Raw genomic sequence first — 12,341 nt, forward strand, 5'->3', positions numbered from 1 at the left:
CTGGTTGTAACTGACAAAGGGGATAAGTGAAAAACGTTGCTGAATTTCAGGCTACAACTCCAAAAACTGAGCTGCACAGGGTGAATGCCTGGCACCAGGTGCACCTTACCTGGGCAAGGGTTAAACACTTTTAGCCATTGGAGTTTTAAAATGCAAGAGGTGACTTGATGGAAACATAAGGTCCTGAGGGGTCTTGACCAATAAATTTGGAGAGGGTGTTTCATCCTGTGAGACAATATGGAGCCAGGGACATTGTTTAAAAATAACTAGTCATCCATTTTAGACAGTGAAGGGATTATTTTTCTCTCCCAATTGGTCTTGAGTCTTGGGTTTTCAGAACTCGCTTCCTCAAAAAGCAGTGAAAGCAGATCTTTGAATGTTTTTAAGGCAGGAGTAGACTCATCACTGATATGCAAGGAGGGTGAAAGGAGATGACGGGTAGACGGGAATGCAAAGCTGAGGTCACCACTGGATCAGGTATGATCTCACTGAATGCTGGGTAGACTCCAGGAGCCAGTGATCCACCAGTGCTCCAGGTTCATCTGTCAATATGCCAGGATGGAAATGTGGTTACTGCATTTCTCTGCAGGAATAGCGATTTTTGCAATCACAAAATGCTGAAGAAATTCGGAAGCCGTCAGAGTTTTAGGCTTTTATTCATTTCCCACAGTCAAGGAATTATTTGAAAAAAAGAGAGGTCCTGGCGTCAATCTCTGGGGTACAAAAATGTCAAATTTTACCATTCAGAGAATGTTTTATTGAACCCAACTGCTTGTCTCATCACAAGGATACTACCAATTTCATGTATTTTAATTATTAATACTATCTTGTCCTAAAGTTTGTCAGTTGTCATCTGGAACATTGGCAGGATACACAGCCATTAGTCCACAGCTGGCAGGAGTTGCCCTCCAAGGTAGCAGCTAGTTAGGCATGACCTGCCTTTCACAAACCCACATTGACTCCTTTTGATCAGCTCACACTTGTCCAAATGTTCAGTCACCCTCTCTCTAATGAAAGGTTCCTCTGACTTCTTCACAAATGATGTCAAGCTGACAGTTCCACAGTTCCTGATTTTCCTCATTCTTTCACTTCTTCAATAATGCATTAATACTTGAAATTCTCTGATTCAAACCTACAGTCTGAATCTGCAAATGCTCTGACAAACTTATTCTTAATTTTTCTGTAGAAGCTAGGTGTTTATATCTTTTTAAAACAATAAGACCTTTCAAAGCTCCTTGGTGACTGTCCTCAGAGGACTCATTGTCAGTGGATGTAATCACAAGATTGTAGAAAAACTTGCGTAATGTCTAACAGAGGCCACATTATTTCCACAGCTCAGTCCCTTCTCAGTTGCCTTGTGAATTTTTCCAGTTCCTTCTAGAAGGTCACAATGGAACTTGCCTCTGCCACCATGTTCCAGATTCCAACCACACATTGCATCGAGAATGCCTCTTCATTGTCCATTATTTTACACCTGTGACCATCAATCATTCACTCCCCCACCTTTACAGTCCACTCTGTTTGGACTGCTGTTGTATGTTTCCCAGATCTCTCCCTAGCCTTCTCTTCTCCAAGGAAGAAGCCTAAATCTTAAGTTTGTTATTCTAACAATCCCAGAAACCATGTTCATTTTCTGGTCCCTCTCATACCCTCCTTGTGGTGCTTTCAGAACTGAACCCAATACGCCACCTGTGTGTTGTATTAAACTGTAGCATGGCTTCTTTGGTTCTAAACTCCTTGTTTTTCTTGATGAAGTGTGTTTTATTAACCATATCCTCAGCTGTTAATAATGTGCATCAATTCTCCAGTCCTCTGTGTTCCTACACCCTTGTTCTACGTTGCCTCTCCCTCACAAAATTCTTCACCTCAGATTTTTCCACTTTAAGTGGGTTCTGCCATGAGGCCGTTCATTCCTGCTGCGATTTGGCACCATTGTCTTCCCACTTCGCAACACTACAAAGTCCTGCGTCATCTGCAAATTGAGAATTTGTACTTTGCATCATTAACACTGATCTAAAAAGCAGCATTCCCCAATACAAGTCCCTGAAAGTCTCCACTATTCACACTCTGCCAGTCCAAAAAAAACCAGCAGCAAGTTCTCAAAGGCAGCTACTCATAGTTTCAAAAGCAACTCCGACTAAAAATTGGGCAGCCATTGTGTCCAATGCCTTTACTTTCCAGGCTGGCAAACTGGATTAAAATTGTTCCTTTACATTCCTACAATTGTCATGCGCGCATATCGTAACAACCTCCAGCATTCTTGGAGCGCTCTGAATGAAAACTTCCGATTGCCCTGGATGGAATCCCATTACCATGTGGAAACCAGGTAGAGCAGGCCTGAATCTACCCTTGACCCCTTGATCCACTCTGAGTTGCTGGCCAAGTAATTTTATTCCAGAAACTTGTGTTTCTTTGAAGCACTCCTCACAGTTTTGTAACCACAGCAACTACTACAGTTGTCTTTTAGTCCAAATAGTCAATGCATACACAAACAAAGCAGGAAGTGACCAGCTGTCAGCTTTGTCTACTTTGCCACAGCATTTCCAGTCTGTCCCCATCTTATTTTTAAATTTATCCTTCTGTATGATGTTGATGTGGCTGGCATTCATTGTCCATCCCCAAAATGACCCTGATGCACCATCAATAACTCTCGGAGACGTGAGTCGAGGTAGGCTTTTATTAACTGGAAGAAAAGCCTGTCAGCAGCAAGCGACCATCGTACAACATCCAGGAGACTGAGGGAGGAGCAGTGCCTCCAATCACCTTTATACAGGGGTCAGTGGGAGGAGCCACAGGAGCAGTCAGCAGAGGGGCTTGTCCAGACAGGTATATGCAGTTCACCACAGACCCCCAGTAATAGGCACATATATTAATGACTGGAAGCAATTTTGCTGCTACTATTACCAACACCAATTCTTAGCTTTCATGAAGGCATTCAACAATGTGTGCCAGTGCGCCAGGCCTCTGGAATTTACACAGTAACTGTATCCATTGTATTGTTATACTGTGGCTTGACTTTGGTCCTTCCTCTGCTCGTACACTTCCTCCCACTCCGTATGCAGAATGCTTCAAAACGTCACCTCTGGGCTGGAGAAGCAATAGTCTCGACAGATACCAAACACTCCCTCTTCTCAATTCGGTTTCCCAATTCAGTCAGCCATGCCTTCACGGAACTAGGGCTCAGAGTGAAGATCAGGAAATGTTCATTCTGAAATTTCATTCCCGTAATAAAATCAAGTTGAATTCAACATAGGAATGAATTTATTCCAGGGATGAAATCTTTGCAGTGGAAGGGGATCTGTTTCAGGAGCAGTTGGAGCTCTCAGCACTGACAGTTTTGAACTTCATTCAAGTGACAGAAACAGGTCAGTTTAGAATGAGTGAAGAAAAGAATGACTGAGATCAGTGAGATCCAACAGCCCAGCAAAGGTGAGTCTTCTGAAAGGGTGCATTGGTTAGGTTGTTATATTTTCTCTCAGCTCAGACATCCTGTGTTCCTGGATGGCTACCAAAACCCATTCGTCCTCATCCCTTCATCAGGTAGTAAACACTCCTTTGCTGTAAAAGTTTATCAAAATACAATGGCATGCCAAACCACTCAGCCTAGGCCATCCTGAACAGTGTTTTCCTAATTAGATAGATAGATCCCAAAGGAAATTACAGTGTCACAGTAGCATTACAAGTGCACCGATATACAAATATTAGAAGAGAAGTAGAGAGAATTAAAAAAAAAGTTACTACAAACAGTCTAACAGGAGGGGATCATACTTTCCCAGTGATAGGTTGACATATTATAGAGTTTAATGGCCGAGGCTAAGACTGACCTCTTTGGAGAAGTGCAGTTGTCTTAGTCTATTTCTAAAAGTGCTCCTCTGTTCAGCCAAGGTGGCATGCAGAGGCTGAGAAACATTGTCCAGAATCGCCAGGACTTTCCGCAGGGTCCTTTGTTCTACCACTGTTTGACTCCTATAACAGAGCCAACCTTTCTAATCAGTTTATTAAGCCTGTTGGCATCACCCGTGATTACACCTTCCTTACTTAACCCTAACAGTTGACATAGTCTCTCCTTCCATGGCAAAAGCGAATGTCTGTGCTAGTTCTGTGCTTTTTGCTCAATCTGATTTTGCATTCAGTCTTTCATTCTTTGTTCTTGACCCCTTGCCAGTTGGAAACAACATCTTGTAATTCTAATGTATCACTCTGTAATTATCACTTTTCTAACAGAGGCAGCTGCTGAAAATCTGAGCTAAATTTTGGGAGTACTCTATAGGTCAGGTAACGTCTGTGGAGAGCATAGCAAGGGGTAAAATTTTCGGGCTGATAATATTTGATAATTATTTGGAATATTTAAAATTTTTAGTTGTCCATTTTTCTCCTTCTCTTTGATCAAAAAGATCAAAGTTTCAGTTTGATTTTGTGATTTCGATGAGATTACTTAACTAAAAATGTATTTGCCGGTACATTAATTAGTATAGGAATATTTTCAGTCCTTTCAATGTTCTGTTAAACAGTTTTCATGAGCATAATATTGAAGAATGTACAGTGTATTAGGAGGATGAAATGCAACACAATGAAGTGATTCAGCTGTAGCAGCTAATGGGGTCACAAAAAACTTCAGGGATGAGTTTAAAGTGAACTTTGCTAAGAACATTTTCACTTTGGTTAGCAGAACAAATCTGGCTAACTCACGTGGAAACTTTTTCTTTTGTCAGATCTGATGATTGATTTTAGTTTGCACATATACTCCTGCCCTATCTGTGCAGATTCCTGCATATTGTATCGATTTGAAATATTGTTTTTCCCGGTAAAGAAGAAAAATGGTTTACGGGACTTTCCACAGCTGTTGTCAGGGTGATCAATCATTTCGAAATACAGGCTGGAATAAAGCATCTTACACAAGATCCTTCCCATACTTGCAGGCTATACATAATATATGATGCCTATAACACAATAACCTCCATTTTCACACGATGCTTGCTTTATGATTTACTGCAGGGAGCCATTATTTCAAAACCTACTTTTTATTCCACTGACTTTGTTGTAATTTGTAATAAATCACAACCTTTCACCTTGGAAAGCCCTATTAAGTCCTGTTTATAATGAATGGCAGTAATCGTACAAGGGGTTACAAGAATAAATGTGCTGCAAAGTAAAATGACACATGTAAACATTTAGGTGGTTGTTGCAGAAGTAAGCCAGGAAACGCTGGAAACACTGCAGGTCACTCATCATCGATGGAGAGGTGAGGTAAATCAACCTTTCCGACATCTTCATAAGCACCGGCTGAGATTTTTCAATCCTCACATTTGTTTCATCGATAAAACATGAATGGAGATGGCCTTTGGCACAATTTGCTGAAACTGCTTAACCGGTGCAAAAGATCACAGCATTTTACACAGATATTTTGATTGAAGTAGCACAAGTTTCCATGATATTTGAATTAGTGTTAAAGTTAGAGGCCGATCCTGACCAGGAAACTGGCCTGAGCCCAGGTGGAATTCATCACCGGTGTGAATATCTGCTAATTATAGCCCACAGAGACACTTCAGAACTGCAGCTGGTCCTCTGAAGCATGAAGGCATTAATAATGATGTTTTTAAAGTTTTTGAACATGTATTTTCAAGATTTACAAAAGGACTGTCAGGGCAGCGATATAGCGCTCTCTGTGTTGCGGTGCACAACCATCATCTCACCAACTTAAAGCTCCAGTTTTTCACAGGTGGTAAATTGCTTCTGTCATTACAAATTGTTCTTTTTGTGATAACGCATTTAAGCTGCTTTAATCAAACAACATCAACTCACCGGTCTTAAGTAAGTCAAGGAGTGTTATTATACAAGTAACTGTTTAAAAGTTCTGAAATGCAACCCAATTGCTCTGACTTGTGAGGGGTTTATTTTTATTTGGTTGAATGCTGCTGGGGTTAAAATAAGTGAGATTTAGAAAAGCTTTGTAAATCCATTGCAGTCAATACCACACAATTTGGACCTGGATTAGAAACTCCACCCCAAAATTACCTTCTGGAGGTGATTGCTCTGAGTCGCTGCAAACCAGAGAGACTGGAGGTGAATTTATCTGTTAGTAAATTCAGCATCTCAAGGCGATTGTAAGAAAGTGACTTGAGCTTCGTTTTGTGTTATCAAATACAAAATGAAAACATGTCCCAAAGCCTAACGGGATGAGGATTTTTTTCCCCACCAGTGAGCCATCGTGCCAGCAATAAACGTTAACCATGGATCTCGCTTTGAGAGTACAGCAAAGGTGTGTCCAAGTCTCTGCTGGGCCTGGTTAGGCAGATGATCAGTCGTGTGCTGCTGGTGAACAGCGTCGGCAGAGCGAACCTAGGGCAAAAGGGCGGCAAAGTCGAAAAGAATCCTGCCACCACTTGGAAGAAAATGAAACATTAAAAATCTCCAAGTCTGAATTAGTCTGCCTGAGTTTTATTCCCAATTCCGATTCAGTTATGTTCTTCCAATGTTTGAGCATCTGTGGTCTCTTTTGTCTCCACATCATTCAGAGCAATTTTGGATTTTTAAAGTAAAAGACCAAACTTAGGGAGAAGCATTTCCTTTGAACTTACCCCATCTCACCTTAAATGCATGCCCTCTAGTATTAGGCATCTTGACCCTGGGAAAAAGCAACTGGCTGTCTATTCGAACTACTTCTCTCACAATTTTATAAACATCTGCCTCTAAATCTCTGTTGCTCCAGAGAAAACAACCCAAGTATGTCCAAATTCTCTTTGCAGCACACGCCCTCTAATCCGGGCAACATATTGATAAACTTCTGTAACCGTTCAAAGCCTCCACATCCTTCAGACTAACCTAGACCCCACCTATATAAAGCTAGAGTTTTATAAAGCTGCCAGACCCAACTTTCTGCCTCTTGAACTCAACACCTTTTTGTGTCATCAGCAAACTAACAAATACACTCTTCCACATTTTCATCCAGATTATTTAAATATAGCAGAAGTCATAGTACGACTTCATGTGGAACACGAGTCACAGAACTTCAATGTCTCATCAACCACTACCCTTTGTCTTCTATGGCCAAGCCAATTCTGAATCCAGGCAGCCAAGACACCATGGATACTATGTGTCTTAATTTTCTAGTTGACTCTACCTTGCAGGACTTTGACGAATGCCTTACAAAAGCCCATGTCAACAACATCCACAGCTCTGCCTTCATCAAACATGTAAAATACCTCTTCAAGGATCGCAATCGAGATAGTAAGGCATGACCATACTGACTGTAGGATGGCTCTTCATCTCCCACTGGTGTCTGTAAGGGGGTTTGTCCGTTCTTCCTGTGACCACATGGGTTTCCTCCTGACCCTCTGGTTTCCTCCCACATTCTAAAGCAAGGAAGTTGTGGGCTTGCTATGTTGATGCCAGAAGCATGGTGATATTTGAAGACTGCCTCCAGCGCATCCTCGGACACTGTTGGTTGTTGATGCAAATGGAGCATATCACTATGGGTTTCGATCTTTCAATGTTCATGCAGCAAATGAAGCTAATCTTTTTTCATAAAATCTTTTTATTGGGCCATGGCTTTCCAAATGGTTAAAAATCCTATCCCAAAGAACCCTCTCTCACCTTCCCTACCACTAATGTGAGACTCACCAGTCTGCAGCTACAGAGAATGTGAAGAACCCAGCCACCTTAATTCTTGTCTTCCTCAATAACCTAGTGTATATCCATCAGGCACTGGGGATGTACCACATTAATGTCCTTTAAGATACCCAAAACTTTATTGTAAAATGCCCTAACATATTAGCACCTGCACACTGATCCCACTATCACCCCCTTCCCCAACCTTCCCCTTGGTAAACACTGACACAAAGTGCTCATTTAGGACCTCGCCACATCTTTTGCATGTTCCCTCCTTTATCCTTCAATGACCCTACCCTCTCCATAATTACCCTCTTGCTGTGTGTATAAAGTGCCTTGGGTGTTAAATAGGCAAGACACAGAAGGATATGATTCTTTTAGAGATAAGGAATAACATTTTCCAAAGCGCAGACACACATTTATCAGCTAAGCAGTGAATCATAGCGCAACAAAGATTCCAGGATTGAAGGGCTTGTCATCGGAAGAGTGTTTGATGTCTCTGCGCCCGTGTTCACTGGAATTCAGAAGAATGAGGGGTGACCTCGTTGAAGCCTATCGAATAGTGAAAGGCTTTGATAGAGTGGATGTGGAGAGTTTGCTTCCTATGGTGGAGGAGTCTAAGACCAGAGGACACAGCCTCAGAATAGAGGGACATCCTTTTAGAATGGAGATGAGGAGGGATTTCCTGAGCCAGAGAGTGGTGTATCTGTGAAATTAATTGCCCCAGGCAACTGTGGAGGCCAAGTCATTGTGTACATTTAAGGCAGAGGTTGATAGATTCTTGATTGGTCAGGGCATGAAGGGATATGGGGAGAAGGCAGGAGATTGAGGCTGAGAGGAAATATGGATCAGCCATGATGAAATGGCAAAGCAGACTCAATGGGCCAAATGGACTATTTCTGCTCCTATGTCTCATGGTCTTATCAACTGCCTATCCAGCCCTCTTATCCAGGGGTTGATCAACAATTGTCCTGATTACCTTGGAACTATGAGCTAACCTGTAACTGTCCCATTACTCCCATGTGTTGTTTAGTCCAATATCCCAAGCTGACAGTTTTTAGTTCCCATTTCCAGTCTATCATGTGTTAGGATACTTTTATGATTCCATGATGTTATGTGTTTATAATATTCCCTCATTCTCTCAGTGCAGTTAATCCTGCTCATTCCTGGATCCTCTGTAGAATGTTCATCACTAATAATTGTGGCTCCATCACATCAGCAGCAACAACACGGTATCTCAGATTGAGCAGTGCAGCCAAATCAGAATTCAGAATCAGGTTTATTATCACTGACATATGTTGTGAAATTTGTTGCTCGGCAGCAGTACAGTGCACAAACTATAAAAGTAAATACATAATGCAAAAGAGGTATAATGAGGTAGCATTCATGGGTTCATGGATTGTTCAGAAATTTGATATCAGAGGGGAAGATGCCGTTCATAGTGTGTATCTCCAGGCTCATGCTCCTCCTCCCTGAAGCTGATCATGGGAAGAGGGCTGGTGGGATGGTTGCTGACATCAGTGCCTTTGAGGAACAGAATACCTTCAGGGTCAAGGCAGATTAATGCAGTTGTGGAGATAGCCCAGACTCAGTGGGTTGATTGGCCACCAAAGTTGTAATAGTTTAAGCTTCAAAGATTCTAAGAACAATAGCAACTTATTTTAGGGTTTCATCATTAGCTCTCAGGTGCTTTATGCACTGTGGAACATGGTTAAAGAATATTTGGCTGCGATTCATTAGATTGGCCCATTCATTAGCAATTCTAATTTTATCTTTCTTGTGACTTGGCCAAGGTTTTCAGTAGGAGCTATGGTGGCTACAGTAGAAAATGCTGAGCTGTCAGCCCGAGAGAACTGCATACTTTTGTCGAAACTCCAACTGACCTTGAGCTGCCACTCTTCCACAAATCATTCTTGGACAGATGTGCTACACTCCTTTAGTCCTGTGTTCTGTCAGCACTGTACCCTTTTAGTGCAATTCTGCATTCCTTCAAAGCACTGCTCCGCAAACACTGCTCTTTTAGGAATGCCGTCCGTGGCTGTTCTCTCAGGATGGCACGGTTGTGTAGCTGGTTGCCAGAGACCCAGGCTCAACCCTGACCTCGGGTGCTATCTGTGTGGAGTCTGCGCGCTCTTCCAGCAGACTGCATGGATTTCCTCTGTGTGTCAGGAGGTGAACTGGTTGCTACAAATTGCTCCGAGAGTGAGGTAGAAGGGTAAAACCTGGGGTGAGGTGATGGGAATGTCAGGTGAATGCAAAAAAAAGGGATTTTAGTGAAGGATTATTTGAATGGGTGATTGATGGTTGGTGTGGACTTGCTGGGCTGAAGGACACAATTCCATGTTGTAGCTCTCTCTATTTGTTGAGGATGATGAGTCTAGTGGTTCAAGTCTTACCCTGGAGCCAGGGCTCTAGGTCACTTCAGATGGCCCTACCTTGCTGGTGTGGAATTGCAATGGATTGTGAATGAATAGGATTTTTTCCTTTTCTGGGGAATGTCAGTGCACCAGCAGGAATTTTGCAACTAGCTGAAACTTCATAGTGCCAACGTTTCACTTTTCTTAAAACTGCACTCATATCCTTAAGATGTACTGGTACAATTTGGATGATAAGTTCTGGTTTCTGAATTATGAATAAAGTAGCACAACCAGCTCACCAGCCTACTGACGATCACTGTTAAAATAAGTAACAGTATCAGGCTGTCTGCAGGCTTAATCTAACAATGTCTGGTCTTTGGACAGCCGTGGTACTGGAATGGGCTGTGTGGACCGATAGTTTCCTTTGCCACTCCAGAAAGTCACTAAAGTAGGTCACATGTAATTAATTGAGAATGGTATCGCCTTTGGAATCTTTCCACTAGATGGGGCATTAAAAGGTAAATAAGTTCACTGCAACTCAACTTGCCTCGTTGCCTTCGTCACAGTGACACGATGGAAGTTTGAAGCTTGTTAGCTCCAAGAGGCTTCCTCATCACAATGTTTTTCAAACCTGATTCATATTTATGAGCTACTGAGGCTCTGAATAAGGCTCTGAAATTCTTTTCTCCAGAATTTTAGTGTTAAGTGTTGTGCTTAATTATGTGCTAATTTAAAAGTTGCTTCTGTATATTTTACTTGCGCTCTAAATTTAACATGAATTTTTAATGTGAACAGTATGGTTTGACTGTCTCAGAGACCATTGGTAGCCATACTATTTTGGGTCTCTACTAAAAGGAGATGAAGGTTCGTCAAGGTTCATAGCTCAAGGTTTAAGCTGTCCTGTATAACTGAAGTCTCCACTGCCTTGTTCTGGTCTGGAGGCTTGTGTGCCTCAATGACCCCAATGAGCTATGTTGGCTAGAGTCAGGGCTTTATGCTTTGGCACTTCGTAGGGTCACCCATGCCAAACAGGTCAAAGGGTAGAGGACAGAATACAAGTGGTTTGGGGGTTCAGATCAGGACAAACAACCCTGACTGGTAAAACAAAATTATTACGGACACGGCAATGAAGACTCCTCCTACATCTGAGTATGACAGTATTCCTGAATCTACATCCGGGACTTGCAGGACTGACGGTGGTGAAAACGGAGAGGAAGCTACTGACATGATGAAGGAAGCCCTGAACACCGACAGAGATGGAGGACCTTCATTGCTGCCTGAAATGGCAGCAGTGTAACAGGAAGTAAGTATATAATTGAAGTAACACACACAAAATGCTGGTGGAACACAGCAGGCCAGGTACCATCTGCAGGGAGAAGCGCTGTCAACGTTTCTGGCTGAGACCCTTCGTCAGGACTAACCGAAAAGAAAGATAGTAAGAGTCTTGCTATCTTTCCTTTCAGTTAGTCCTGACGAAGGGTCCCGGCCCGAAACATCGACAGTGCTTCTTCCTATAGATGCTACCTGGCCTGCTGTGTTCCACCGGCATTTTGTGTGTGTTGCTTGAATTTCCAGCATCTGCAGATTTCCTCGTGTTTGCCATATAATTGAAGCATCAGCTTTTAGATTGTCATGTTACGTTTGATCCCATTTTTGTCAGTGACATCGCTTCAAAAGGTTATGATGGAATTGTGGAGTTGTACATATGCACAGCAACTACCAGAGAAGGCAATAAAGAGGAAAGGGCTTGGTCCGGGGCCTGAATATCTTTTCACCTCCTGGCAGATGGGCAGTGCACAGTGTGCCTCAGACATTCAGAAGAGAAGGTTGCAAAATGGCAATAGATGACTAAAAGAAATGTTCTACTTGTTAAATTCACATCAGCTTTACTACTGAGCTTTACTAGTGTTAACAGAGAGATGGGAACCCAGGCCACTCAGCCCTGCCATTCCCTCCTCCAGATCTCTTTCGAGGTCGCTAGACCTGTGGAAACTCATGAACAATATTTAACGCCTCCATTTGGGATTAGATATTGATTCTACCTCAGTTGCTTCCTGTGGGAGAGAATCTCTCAGGTCCATCACTTTCTGGGAGAAGGAACTTCTCATCTTGGTCTCAAACAACTGTTCTCTGACCCTTGGACCATGATTCCTGGCCTTGGACTCCCGGGTCGCGGGCAACATGCTTCCTGCATCCAGTCTATGCGGTCCTGAGAGAAAACTGCAGATGTCAATGAGGTTTCTAAACATTTGGCTCTGAGGTGCACCTAGTGTGGGTGGCCAGATGATAGGTAACAAGATGAGAGTTGTCACCGTGCAGGAAGACCGAGGAGAGGGTGTTCGTGGTAATCTATTGGGGCATTGCACTCTTGATGCT

Source organism: Hypanus sabinus, chromosome 21 (assembly GCF_030144855.1).
Source record: "Hypanus sabinus isolate sHypSab1 chromosome 21, sHypSab1.hap1, whole genome shotgun sequence".
In the NCBI taxonomy this organism is placed as follows: Eukaryota; Metazoa; Chordata; class Chondrichthyes; order Myliobatiformes; family Dasyatidae; genus Hypanus; species Hypanus sabinus.